Raw genomic sequence first — 14772 nt, 5'->3', positions numbered from 1 at the left:
AGAATCTGATCGGTCTTCGGACCAATTTGGGGAGATCCTCCCCGGGACTGGAAGAGGGGCTAGACTCACCTCAAAAATGTGAACTCTAGATTGGAAGCGCACTGTGGGCGGAGAACGGGTCTGTTTATCGGTGTGCTGTGCTCTCCCAAGCGAATGAAGGAAGGAAACGTGCCACGGTTTCTTAACGATTCTCTCCTCTTCTCTGCTCAGTTCATCGTGTCTGGCGCTCTCTCCATCTCTGCAGAGGCCAAGCGCACTCTATGTCTGGTGAGAAACTCATCTTTCCAGCTCTGAGCGGTTGAGAAAGAGAGAGCCCCAAGGGTCCTCCTCCGGATGCTAGCCCAGGTCACTTTTCCTGGCCCTCCCCGCCTTGCCCGCCTAAAAGCGCTCCTGGATCAGAGATCCTGGACCCCTTCTGTTCGCCCCTGCCACGTCCCCAGGGTAGCTGCCGATCCGAAGCCGGGGAAAACTCGGGGAAGAAGGGACCAGATTGTTTGTGTTTCATTCAAAAGTACTTACAGTCTAGAAGGACTCTAAAGTCGTTGTGGGCAGGGAATGTGTCTGTGTTTTGCTGTGTTTTCCTTTCCCAAGCACTTGGTACAGTGCACACACTAAGTGCTCAATAAATACGATTAAATGAATGAATGAAAAGTCCTTCTAGTGCGAAAGCCCTGAGGAAAATTCACAGGGGCCATTTTGTCCCCTGGACAAAATTCCCGGACAGCCAAGCCTCCTCACAGTGGGGATGAGGAGAGCAATAGTGACCCACCTCAGAGGCCCTATTCCCCGCAGGTAGATAGTAATAAAAATATTAATAATGGCCTTTGTTAAGCACTTACTATGTGACAGGCACTGTACTAAGCGCTGATGGACAGATGGATGAACAGATGGATAAAGAGATGGTAGATGGAGCCCTGTTTTCTCCCCACTCTCCTCTCCTCCTCCATTAACATACAGGCCTCCTCTCATTATGGAAGGACCGCTCCTCACCACAACCCCCAGGAGGAGACTCAATCAGTGGCATTTACTGAGCGCTCACCGTGTGCAGAGCACCGTATTAAGCCCTTAGGATAGTGCAATGTAACGGAGCTGGTGGACACGATCTCTGCCCACGTCGAGCTCACGGTCTTGGTGCCAATTCCCGGCCAGACCCTCGGCCCCGGCTAGATGTTCTCACGGGTCCGGGTCCGGAGCAGTAGCCGCAGAAACAACCCCCCGAGGGTTTCTCTTGCAGATGAAAGGCAACCTGAGCGTGAACATCATCAGCGCCATCTTCGCCGCCGTTGACCTGCTCCCGCTGCTGCTCCACTCGATTTTCCGAGTCCCGGATTCTCCGGGAGAATCCAGCCCCACGCAGCTTGGGAGCCAGGGCTCCCTATTCTTGTCCCAGGTGGTTCTTGGGGTGAGTAGCGGGGGAAGAGGCGCCTCTCTGCTCCCCATCTTTAGCATGAGTGCGCTGCCCTATTTCTGGAATCGCTTGTGTCCTGCAGGACGGAGGTTCTGTTCCATTGGCAACAACTGCTTCTCTCTCTATCAGTCATTCTATCGTTGTTATTTATTCATTCAGTTGTATTTATTGAGCGCTTACTGTGTGCAGAGCACTGTACTAAGCTCTTGGGAGAGTACAATGCGACAACAAACAGCAGGATGGAATAGTGGATAGAGCACGGGCCTGGGAGTCGGAAGGTAATGCATTCTAATACCGGCTCCGGCACTTGTCTGGAGTGTGACCTTGGGCAAGTCACTTCACTTCTCTGTGCCTCAGTGACCTCATCTGTAAAACGGCGATCGAGACGGTGAGTCCCAAGTGAGACAGGGAATGTGTCCAACCCGATTTGCTTGTATCCACCCCAGTGCTTCGTACAGTGCCAGGCACACAGTAATAATAATAACAATGTGGGTATTTGTTAAACGCTTACTAGGTGCAGAGCACTGTTCGAAGCACTGGGGGAGATACGGGGTAATCAGGTTGTACCACGTGAGGCTCACAGTCTTAATCCCCCATTTTACAGATGAGGTAACTGAGGCCCAGAGAAGTGAAGTGACTTGCCCACAGTCAGCTGACAAGTGGCAGAGCCGGGATTCGAACCCATGACCTCTGACTCCCAAGCCCGGGCTCTTTCCACTGAGCCACGCTGCTTCTCTAACTAGGGACTTAACAAAAACCACAGTCATTGTTATTATTAATAAACCAACACATTCCCTGCCCATAGCAAGCTTGAGCGTTTACTATGTGCAGAGCACTTTACTAAGCTCAAGGGATAGTACAGTAACAAAACAAATACCATCATTATTATTATAACGAAATAACAGAGTTGGAAGGCTTATTCTTTGCTTACAATGAACTTACAGTTTAGAGAGGGAAAAAGACATTAACACAAATAAATGAATTACGAATATTTATATAGGCGCTGGGGGTGGGGGTTTGAATAAAGGGAATAAAGCAGGGAGTGGGAGAAAAAAAATGGAGGGTTTAGAGAAGTCATCTAGGAGGATATGAGCCTTCTTTAGATGTGTTACCTTCGGTCAGTCAGTTAATCGTATTTATTGAGCATTTACTGTACTAAGCGCTTGGGAAAGTACAATAAAACAATAAACAGACACATTCCCTGCCCCCAACTTACTCTACTAAGCGCTTGGGAGAGTACAGTAAAACAATAAATAGACACGTTCCCGGCCCGCAGTGCACTTACAGTCTGGAGGGGGAGGCAGACATAAATATGAATAAATAAATTACATAATTTATAAAAATAAATGAATCCTTTCGAAGATCTATCCTGCCGTCTGAGCCCCTGTGCTGGCTCCTCACCCCCCAGCCCCATCACAAACCTGGGGGCCGGCTGACAACTGAGGTGTCAGCGTGCTGCGGGAGGGGAGGTTAGACTCTCTCCCGCTTCCTTGGGTCAGGGGTCTCTCCTTGGGTTTAGGTAGGGGCAGGAAAATGTCTTCCTCCACATCCTTCCCCTCTGCACCAGCCCCACCACATATGCAAAGAGACCTCGTGGACCCTGTTCTGCTCCGGGCGGCCCTGAGGCCGGAAACGGCCCGGGCCCAGCCCGAAGATGGAGTTGGCGGCACCAAAATGATGGGTGATTCTGCCAACCACCTAGCAGCACCAGTACGTCCCCTCTGGGAGTTGCTCTTTTTGGTCTGCTCCGTAACCTTGGACAGTCACTCAACTTCTCCGTGTCGCGGTTTATTCTCCTGTAAAATGGGGAGTAACACTGGTTCTCTCTCCACGTTAACCTGTGAGTGTTATATGGGACAGGGCCAGTGTCCGATATGACTGGACTGTATTTGCCCCGGCATTCAGCACAGTGCCATTGTTTGGTCAATAGTAATAATAATAATGTTGGTATTTGTTAAGCGCTTATTACGTGCAGAGCACCGTTCTAAGCGCTGGGGTAGACGCAGGGGAATCAGGTTGTCCCACGTGGGGCTCACGGTCTTCATCTCCATTTTACAGATGAGGTAACTGAGGCACAGAGAAGTGAAGTGACTTGCCCACAGTCACACAGCTGACAAGTAGCAGAGCTGGGATTCGAACTCATGATCCCTGACTCCAAAGCCGGTGCTCTTTCCACTGAGCCACGCTGCTTTTCTAATAGTAAGCACTTAACAAACAACTCGGTAATCCTGAGTATCAATACCATCGCCTAGTGGAAAGAGCCTAAACCCGGAAGACGGAGGCTGCGTATTCTAATCCCCGATTAGCTCTAATCTGCTACTTGCCTGCCGCGTGACTTTGGATAAGTTAATTAACTTCTCCGCACTTCAGTTTCTTCAACTGTCAAAAGGGGATTCAACGCCTGCTCTCCCTCTTCCTTGGACTGTAAGCCTCACGTGAGACTGTGTACAACTGATTATCTCGTGTTTATCCCAGCATTTAGTACAGCACTTGGCATTTAATAGACACCAGAGCTATATTTATTAGTATTATTGTTGTAAGTTCCCTTGCTGGAAGCATGGGAGAACCCAGCAGGGGATGGAGAGGACCCAGACGATTCCGTGAAGAGAGTCCATCCCGGCTGGGTGTCCTCTGTCACAATCCCCAGGGGAGGGGGAGGAAGCCATCTGGGGAGGCAGGTCTGGGATCTCCTGGACAGTCAGTCATTTAACAGGATAGCGGGGACCCTCACAGACCCTCAGCCAGGGACCCTCAGCCAGGCAGTGTTAGCCAGGAGACCTCAGCCAGGGACCAGCAGCTGGAGACCCTTAGCCTGGAACCCTCAGCCAGGGATCCACAGCCAGGTATTCTCAGCCAGGGGTCAGTAGCCAGGGACTCTCAGCCTGGGACCCTTTGAGACCACCTGCAGACAGGGACCCTCAGCCAGAGACCGGCAACCAGGAACCCTCAGCCAAGGACTATCAATCAGGAACCCTCAGCCGGGAACCCTCAGCCAGGGACCGCGGTCAGAGACCCTCAGGAAGGAACCCTCAGCCAGAGACCGTCAACTGGGGACCATCAACCAGGAATCCTCAGCCAGGAACCCGCATCCGGGGACCCCCGGTCACGGACCCTCGGCCAGAGACCCACACTCTCAGTCGGGGACCCTGCAGTCACCCTGCCGGGGTTCTGTCTCTCCCGGGTGGCTGAGAAGGGGATTATCATCATGCTCCTCATCTTCACTGCCCTGGAGTTCTGCGTCTCAGTCATCACCTCCCACTTCAGCCGCCAGGCTGCCTGTGGCCCCTCCAGCCAGGTGAGTCTCTCCAAGCCCTCTGGGCTTATTATCATTATCATCATCGTCATCGTCATTATTGTATTTGTTAAGCACTTACTATGGGTTGTTGTAAGCACTGGGGTAGATACAAGTGAATCGGGTCGGGCAAAGTCCCTAACCCATACCGGGCTCACAATCTTAGTAGAAGGGAGAACGGATTTTTAATTCCCATTTTACAGTTGAGGAAACCGAGGCCCAGAGAAGTTAAGCGACTTGCCCAAGGTCAAACGGCAAGCACTTGGCGGAACCGGCGTCAGTAGCCAGGTCCCGTGACTCCCGGGCTCGTAACCCTTTCATTAGGTCACGCTGCTGGGCCAAGGAAGAGCCCGGTGAAGGGCGGGAGGGATGGGTTTCTATGTGGTGAGAGTCAGGGGATCCCAGATTCAAAATCCCGCCTTGTGTCTCTTTCCTTTCAAGACAAAACAGCAGAGGGGGGAGGATGAAGAGAACCCCAAGCTCCTCCCTTCAGGTCTGCTCCTGGGCCCTCACCCACCCAGGCCCTCTAGCAATAGGTCCCTCAAAACACAGCCTTTCCCCAACAGCATAGAGACCCACCCCACTCCTTCTGGTCCTCCCCATCAGGAGTCCCGGGCCTCAACTCTCATGTCCGTTAGGAAGAGCGAGAGGCATCACGCCGCCCTGGCCGGCTGAGTCCGTAGTTATTGGGGACAGTCTGGCTTGGGGCTAGATAATCAGCAGAACAGACCTCAGCTAACTGTGACTCTCTCGGCTGGAAAAGAGGAGAACGCTGTGGGGATGAGGATTAGCCAGGAGTTGGCACGGGAGAGTGGTGAAGAGGCGTGAAGAATTTGGTGGTGATGGGTGCAATCAAAGCTCCTCTGTTTCCCAGGTGATCGTTCTTGGGCCTTATCCAAACTCTGCAAACTTCACTGTCTCTGAGGCAACTGGGCTTCAAGAGATCTCACCACAGCTGAGATTCCAGTCCCACCAGATCCTCTGAGGACTAAAACCCAAACCCAGCCCGGCCCCTCCTCTGCCCCGGGCAGCGTCCGAGCCCCCGACCCTCTCAGATGGACCCATCCCCTTCGTGAGCGACCATAAGGCAGAACCCGAGCTGACTTCACGGTAACAGGGGTGAAGAACGGGATGCCAGCTCTCTCCGACTCCCTGGTTCCTGGTCAATCAATCAATCGGTGGTTTTGACTGAGTGCTCGCTCTGTGCAGGGCACTGTACTAAACACTTGGGAAAGTACGACCGAATCGGTCCCCCTTCCCCAAACGTCGGCAGAGAATGGTCACCGGTAAAATGGACCTTAAGTCAGTTGATTTCATGTTTGAAACTAAGTGGGAGAGTATGTCAATGGGCAGGGATTGTCTCTGTTGCCGAATTGTACATTCCAAGCGCTTAGTACAGTGCTCTGCACATAGTAAGTGCTCAATAAATACTATTGAATGAATGAATGAATGAACCAAGGGACAAATGGGAGCGCGTGTGGACTCACGAGTGGGTGTGTTTGCGTGGCCTTGTCTCTGCTTCGGGTTTGACCAACGTGTGAGAGGATTGAGGTGGGGAAGCTGGGATTTTTCCACCCGGAGTGGCCAGCTCATCCACAACAGTCAAGGCTGCCTGATTCTCTCCTTGTCAAATCGGCGATCGTGGTAACTCCCTTTCTTGGGAGAAGGAGAGGGGCCCGCCTGGGGAGGCCTCGAAGGGACGGGAGCCCGTCTTGGGCAGGGGAAGGGGATCGCCTCAATCTTTCTCCCCAGCTTCTCTGACTGCAGTCAGGCCTAGGCTTCACTGGCTTCTAACCATCAATCAACTGACTGGATTCTGTGAGCACTTAACTGTGTGCAGAACACTGTATTAAGCGCTTAAGTGAGTACGAATGAGAAGCAGCCTGGCCTAGTGGATAGAGCACGGGCCTGGGAGTCAGAAGGACCTGGCTTCTCATCCCGGCTCCGCCACTTGTCTGCTGTGTTACCTTGGGCAAGAGGCCTCACTTCTCTGGGACACTGTTTCTTCATCTGTAAAATGGGGATTTTCCCTCCTCCTTGGACTGTGAATCTTATGTGTGACGGGAACTGCGTCTGACCTAATTATCCTGCATCTATCCCAGTGCTTAACACAGTGCCTGGCATTTATCGATTCATTCATTCCATGCATTCAATCATACTTATTGAGCGCTTACTGTGTGCAGACCACCGTACTAAGCTCTTGGGAGAGTATAGTACGACACTAAACACACATTCCCTGCTCACAGAGAGCTGGGGGAGACAGACATCGATATAAATAAATTTCAGATATGTACATAAGTAATAATAATAACGTTGGTATTCGTTAAGCACTTACTATGTGCAGAGCACTGTTCTAAGCGCTGGGGGAGATACAGGGGAATCAGGTTGTCCCACGTGGGGCTCACGGTCTTAATCCCCATTTGACAGATGGGGTCACTGAGACACCGAGAAGTGACTTGCCCACAGTCACCCAGCTGACGAGTGGCGGAGCCGGGATTCGAACCCATAACCTCTGACTCCCAAGCCCGGGCTGTTTCCACTGAGCCACGCTGCTTCTCTGTGGAGCTGGAAGGGAGCAAGTCAAGGTGACCAGAGAGTGAGAGAAGGGGAAAGGAGGGGCTTAGTCTGGGAAGGCCTCTTGGAGGAGACGTGTCCTCAATTAGGCTTTGAAGGGAGGGGGGAGTCCTTGTCTCTATAGAAACCAAGTAAAGAGGATATAGGAAGCTCCTAAACAAAAACCATAATTATTATGATTATCTACTAAACACCATCATCATCAGTGATATTTATTGAGCGCTTACTATGATCGGAGCTCTGTAGTAAGCACTTGGGAGAGTACAATTAGCAGATACGTTCCCTACCCAAAACGAATTTACGGTCTATAATCCGTATCATAGTTTTAATGCCCGGAAGGCCTGTCTATCCTCAAAATTACATTTTTTAGTTGGTGGTCTCTACGAAAATGGTAGGATGGCAGTGTTGGAGGTCAATTCCAGACCTGATGGAAAATGGCAGCTAGAGGTAGAGGTCAACACTCAGTAGCCTGACTGAACCCCCCCGGCCTAGCAGATCGAGCAAGGGCCTGGGAGTCAGAAGGGCCTGGATCCTAATCCCGGCTCTGCCACTTCACCGCAACGTGACTTTGGGCAAGTCATTCCAGTGCTTAGAAGAGTGCTTGGCACATAGTAAGCGCTTAACAAATACCATAATTATTATTATTATTATTATTCACTTCTTAGTACAGTGGTCTGCACCCAGGAAGCGCTCAATAAATAAGACTGAATGACTTCTCTGGGCCTCGGTTACCTCGTCTGTAAAATGGGGATTAAGACTGAGAGCTTTATGTGGGACATCGTCTGTTGGCTACCTAATTATCTCGTATCTACCCCAGTGCTTAGAACAGCGCCTGGCACATAATAAGCTCTTAACAGATACCATTTTAAAAAAAACCCCAACTTCCAAATTACATCTGAGTCACCAAGTCCCTGCTTCCCACCGGCTCTTGGTATTTCCAGTGTTTATGCGAAGGAATAACCTTTAGCAGGGACTGAACCCTCTACCAGTGCCCTCAGCATGCTGTCATCTATGATGGCTCTTAGGAAACTTGCCGTCATCTTTGGAAGGAGAACGGGGGAATATGACGAGAAGAGAGTTCAAAGGCTAACCCGCTTCCCAAGCAGGCAGAAGGCCTGGCTTTCCGCCCGATTCCACGACCGACACGTTGGGCGATCCTAGACTGATCGTATGAAGCCTCTGTTCCTCACTTCTTCAAACCCGGCCGCAGCCCCGCTCTGCCCCCCGACACTGGCAGCAAATCGATCGTCGTCCGAGATGACGCTCGGAGGGGGATATTTTGGCCAAGTTTACATCTCCGGGATGTTTCGCCAGTGGAGAGAAACACTGCGGCCCGAGATGTTGGCATTTAGATTTACCCTTCTGACTCTCTATAGGTGACAGGAGTCGGGGCTGAAAATTAGATGATTCTCACTGGTTCTGTCCTGCGCGGGGTTCGCGGTCTAAGTAGACTGGAGAACAGCCCCACGGCACTTACATATATATCTGTAATTTTCTTATTTGTACTGATGTCTCTCTCCCCACCCACCCCCACCCCCAGACTGCAAACTCATGGTGGGAGGGAATGTGTCTGTTTATCTTTGTATTGTACTCTCCCAAGTGCTCAGTACAGTGCTCTGCACACAGTAAGCACTCGATAAATACTATTGAATGAATGAAAGAAAGAACACAGTAAGCACTCAATAAATACTACTGAATGAAAGAAAGAAAGAACGGGTATTTTAATTCCCATTTTACTGTTGAGGAAACCGAGACTCAGAGAAGTTAAGTGAATTGCCCAAGGTCACACAGATGGTCATTCATTCATTCAATAGTATTTATTGAGCGCTTACCATGTGCAGAGCACTGTACTAAGCGCTTGGAATGTACAATTCGGCAACAGATAGAGACAGTCCCTGACCACTGACGGGCTTACAGTCTAATCGGGGGAGACAGACAGACAAAAGCAATGGCAAGAAATAGAATGAAGGGCATGTACATCTCATTAACAAAATAAATAGGGTAATAAAAATATATTCAAATGAGCGGACGAGCACAGTGCTGAGGGGAGGGGAAGGGAGAGGGGGAGGAACAGAGAGAAAGGGGGGGAAAGGGGACTTAGCTGAGGGGAGGTGGGGGGGGGCAGAGAAGCAGCAGAGGGAGCAGAGGGCAAAGGGGAAGCTCAGTGTGGGAAGGCCTCTCGGAGGAGGTGAGCTCTCAGTAGGGCTTTGAAGAGGGGAAGAGAGTCAGTTTGGCGGAGGTGAGGAGGGACGGCGTTCCGGGACAGCGGGAGGACGGGGGCCGGGGGTCGACGGCGGGACGGGCGAGAACGGGGGACGGTGAGGAGGTGGGCGGCGGAGGAGCGGATCGTACGGGGTGGGCGGTAGAAAGAGAGAAGGGAGGAGAGGTAGGAGGGGGCGAGGGGATGGAGAGCCTTGAAGCCTAGAGTGAGAAGTGAGAAGGGATTAAAACCCAGGTCTTCTGACTCCCAGGCCCGGTCTCTTACCACTAGGCCACGCCGCTGCCTGCTGCTCCAGAGAATATCAGTCACCAATTGGAGAGGGCACGGCTTGCCTCATGAATAACCCCAGTGGAATTTAAGATTCCAAACTGACCACTCAACCTCTGAGTGGATTTATGTGAAAGGGCGGTGTTTAAACAGAGAAAATCAGCCAGCTCCTGTTCCCTAGCAACCTCTAAAGACGTTACAAATGCCAATAACAAATGTTTTCTCCCCCTGGCTAATGGGCTTCTGGAGGGAAGCTGGACCCTCCCTCCCATTGCAGCAGAAGCCCCAAAGAACTTTCTGCAGAGGAAGCCCAGAATAAAAGTAATTATCCTATTTGCTATTGAGAAGCAACGTGGCCTAGTGGGTAGAGCAGGGGCCTGGGAGTCAGAAGGACATGGGTTCTAATTCTGGCTCCGCCGCTTGTCCGATGCATGTCCGTAGGCAAGTCGCTTCACTTCTCTTTGCCTCAGTTACCTCATCGGTAAAATGGGGATTAAGACTGTGAGCCCCATATGGGACACGGAACGTGTCCGACCCGATTTGCTTGTATCCGCTACCGCGCTCGGGACGGTATCTGACACACAGTAAGTGCTTAACAAATACCATGATTATCATTATTATTATTATTTAAGTACTTACTTTGTGTCAAGTGCTATTCTAAGCACTGGGTTAATAATAACAATAATAATGCTGGTATTTGTTAAGTGCTTACTATGTGCCAAGCACTGTTCCCGGCACTGGGGGTGTTAGAAGATAATCAGGTTGTCCCACGTGGGGCTCACAGTTTTAAACCCCATTTTACAGATGAAGGACCTGAGGCACAGAGAATTTAAGTGACTTGTCCAAAGTCACCCAGTTCATGAGTGGAGGAGCTGGGATTAGAACCCCGTCCTCTGACTCCCAGGCCCGTGCTCTTTCCACTAAGCCTTAGAAAAAAGGTAATCAATCGATCGATCATATTTATTGAGCGTTTACGGTGTGCCCGTGTACAGTACTGAGGGTTTGGGAGAGTACAACACAACGGTATAACAGACCCCTCCCCTTGCCCACAATGAGCTAACAGTCTCGAGGACGAGCTTATAGTCTAGAGAACAATCTTAAAGTCCAATCGGATTGGACACGGTCTCTGTCCCACATGGGGCTCACGGTCTAAGTAGGAGGGAGAACGGGTTTTGAATCCCCATGTTACCGATGAGGCAACTGAGGCACAGAGAAGCGAAGAGAGCCGCTTTGGGGTTTTCCCAGGGAATCCAAATCTGTTCGTTTGGGATTCTTGAGGCCTTCCTCTATGAATCAAGAAGTCTTAGTGTGGTCTCCTCTGGTCCATCACGAAGCCGATGGACAGTAAGGATCGCTCCGGCTGCCCGAGAGATAAGATGGACCCTGGAGGAGGCTCTTCTGTGTCCCCACAGGCCCAGGCAGGTGAGGTTGAGCTCACGGTGTGACCGATGAGCAGGTGGAGACCAGCTTCGAGAACTACCGTGGTTTCCGGTGACTCTGCACTTCTCATCCTCATCGTCATCATCATCATAATCATCATCACCATCAGTGGTATTTATTGAGTGCTTTCTATGTGCAGAGCACTGTATTAAACACTTAGGAGAGTATAATGCAACAGAGTTGGCAGACACATTCCCTGCTCACAAGTCGCTTAGGGTCTAGAGGGGCACTTCTGGAGGGGAAACCTTGAAAAAGTTCTTTAATTCTTGCATTCAAGGTAGCGGTATATTTGATCTTTCAAAATCTCTCCCAGACCATAACAATGCATATACACAGGAAGGAAGGAAGGAAGGAAGGAAGGAAGGAAGGAAGGAAGGAAGGAAGGAAGGAAGGAAGGAAGGAAGGAAGGAAGGAAGGAAGGAAGGGAGAGAGAGAGAAAGAAAAGAAAGAGAGAAAGGAAAGAAAGGAAAGAAAGGAAAGAAAGGAAAGAAAGGAAAGAAAGGAAAGAAAGGAAGAAAGGAAGGAAGAAAGGAAGGAAGAAAGAAAGAAAGAAAGAAAGAAAGAAAGAAAGAAAGAAAGAAAGAAAGAAAGAAAGAAAGAAAGAAAGAAAGAAAGAAAGAAAGAAAGAAAGAAAGAAAGAAAGAAAGAAAGAAAGAAAGAAAGAAAGAAAGAAAGAAAGAAAGAAAGAAAGAAAGAAAGAAAGAAAGGCGGAGATTCATTCAATCTTATTGAGTGCTTACTGTATGCAGAGCACTGTACACCCGTATGAATATGTTGTGGGGAAACAGAAATAATTACTTGTGTGGCACCTAATCAGAGCTGGGTCTTCAAAATTGGAAACTGTTTTCCAGGGTAGCCAGAGAAACAGTGCTGGGAACAGAGAGAGAGAGAGAGAGAGAGAGAGAGAAAAGAAGAAAGAAACAAAAGAAAGAGAGAAATCTGAAGCCAGAGGTCAAGCTTACATCCATTGGATGGATTTTCAGTGCCTCCATGTAAATTGACCAAGGCCCAAATTTCCAGGGCTGCTCTCCCTCAAGCCTCTGCCGCTTAGTGCTGTCATTTTCATCTCTTCCGAGCGTGGGAAGCGTTGGCTGGTTTGACAAGCTGGGAAATCATTCTTCAGATGGGGAGGTTCCAAACACTAATCTGCACTTGGATTTGTTCTAATAATAACGATGATACTTGTCAAGCACTTACTATATGCCAAGCACTGTTCCGAGCGCTGGGGTAGATACAAGAGAGTCAGGTTAGACACAGTCCCTGTCCCACATAGGGCTCACACTCCTAATCCTCATTTTACAGATGAGGTAACTGAGGCCCAGAGAAGTGAATAATAATAATAATGGTATTTGTTGAGCATTTACTATGTGCCAAACACTGTTTCAGGTGCTGGGGTAGATACAAAGTAATCGGGTGGTCCCACGTGGGGCTCACAGTCTTCATCCCCATTTTACAGATGAGGGAACTGAGGCACAGAGGAGTTAAGTGGCTTGCCCAAGGTCATACAGCAAACAAGTGGAGAAGGCGGCATTAGAACCCATGGCCTCTGACTCCCAAGCCCGTGCTCTTTCCACTAAATCATACTGCTTGATAACTGAGACCCACAGAAGTGAATAATAATAATTATTATGGTATTTGTTAAGCACTTACTATGAGCCAAATACTGTTCCAAGCCCTGGGATAGATACAGGGTAACCAGGCTGTCCCAAGTGGGGCTCACAGTCTTAATCCTCATTTTTTAGTTGAGGAAACTGAGGCCCAGAAAAGTGAAGTGACTTGCCCAAGATCACACAGCAGACACGTGATGGAGCCGGGATTCGACCCCGAGACCTTTCTTTATTCATTCCACCCTCAGCCCCTCAGGACTTATGTCCATATCTGGGATTTATCTATTTATATTCATATCTCCCCTTACAGACTGTAAGGTTCTTGCAGACAGGGGAGCATACCTCCCAACTCTGTGATATTGTACTCTCCCAAACACTTAATACAGTGCTCTAGACTGTAAATCCACTGTGGTCAGGGAGCATGTCTAACAACTGAAGCAGCGTGGCTCAGTGGAAAGAGCACGGGCTCTGGAGTCAGAGGTCATGGGTTCGAATCCCGGCTCTGCCCCTTGGCAGCTGTGTGACTGTGGGCGAGCCACTTAACTTCTCTGCGCCTCAGTTACCTCATCTGTAAAATGGCGATTAAGACTGTGAGCCCCACGAGGGACAACCTGATTCCCCTGTGTCTACCCCAGCGCTTAGAACGGTGCTCTGCACATAGTAAGCGCTTAACAAATACCAACGTTATTATTATTATTATACTGAACTCTCCCAAGCATTTAATTGAGTTCTCTACACACAGTAAGTGTTCACCGAAAACAATTGATTGTTCTGCACACATTAGGTGCTCAGTAAGTACAATTGATTGATTGATTGATTGGCATTCCCAGTTTCCAAAATCTTGGGCACCAAACCCCAGCCCAGAATAATCCTTCTCCGTGCCTCAGTCACCTCCTCGGTAAAATGGAGATTAAGACCGTGAACTCCATGTGGGATAGGGACTGATTTTCTTCTATCTACCCCGGCACTGAGTGCAGTGCCTGGTACAGAGGAAGCGCTTAACAAATACCGATTTTAAACAATCATCTGGAATGGGGAGGTGACGGGGCAGAAATCTCCCCCCACCTCAGGGTTCCGAATCAGCCCCCCAACCAGCTAAGGACCTTTCTTTCTCAAACCGGCGCTCTGATCCTCTCCAATCCCAAGGGTCAGCAAGAGAGGTTGCTCTGTCCGTATCCCGATCCCCCTCCCTCTTCTCCCTGGAGTCCGGAGGCTAGCGGCCGAAGACCCGCCGGACTGTCACCCCAGGAATTGACAGGGAGGCGGGAGGGGAGCCGTGTGACCTAGTAGAAAGAGCAGGGAACTGGGAATCGGGAAACATGGATTCTAATCCCAGCTCTGCCACTTGCTTGCTGAGTAACTTTGAGCAAGTCGATGAGCCTCTCTGTGCCTCACTTTCCTCATCTGTAAAATGGAGATTACGGGTTTTCCCTCTCTCTCCGAGGGATGATCTGGGGAGCGGACGTTACCTTGCTCTCCGAATGTGACTCTGAGAGGAGATGAGAAGCAGCGTGGCCTAGTGGAGAGAGCCCGGGCCTGGGAGTCAGAGGACCCGGGTTCGATGTACATCCCCTTGATTCTATTTATTTGCTGTTGTTTTAATGAGATGTTCATCCCCTTGATTCTATTTATTGCTATTGTTTTTGTCCATCCGTCTCCCCCAGTTAGACCGTAAGCCCGTCAAAGGGCAGGGACCGTCTCTATCTGTTACCGATTTGTCCCTTCCAAGCGCTTAGTACAGTGCTCTGCACATAGTAAGCGCTCAGTAAATACTACTGAATGAATGAAGGAGTGAATAATCCCCGCTCTGCCTCTACCTGTTGTGTGACCTTGGGGGTAAGTTACTTTACTTTTCCGTGCCTCAGTTATTTCATCTGTAAAATGGGGGTGAAGACTGTGAGTCGTAGGGGGGGGACAGGGACTCTGTCCATCCTGATTGTCTTGTAGCTACCCCAGCGTTTAG

The sequence above is a fragment of the Ornithorhynchus anatinus genome, chromosome 3, assembly GCF_004115215.2.
Source record: "Ornithorhynchus anatinus isolate Pmale09 chromosome 3, mOrnAna1.pri.v4, whole genome shotgun sequence".
NCBI classification, from domain to species: Eukaryota; Metazoa; Chordata; class Mammalia; order Monotremata; family Ornithorhynchidae; genus Ornithorhynchus; species Ornithorhynchus anatinus.
Note: the sequence above shows the minus strand (reverse complement) of the source record.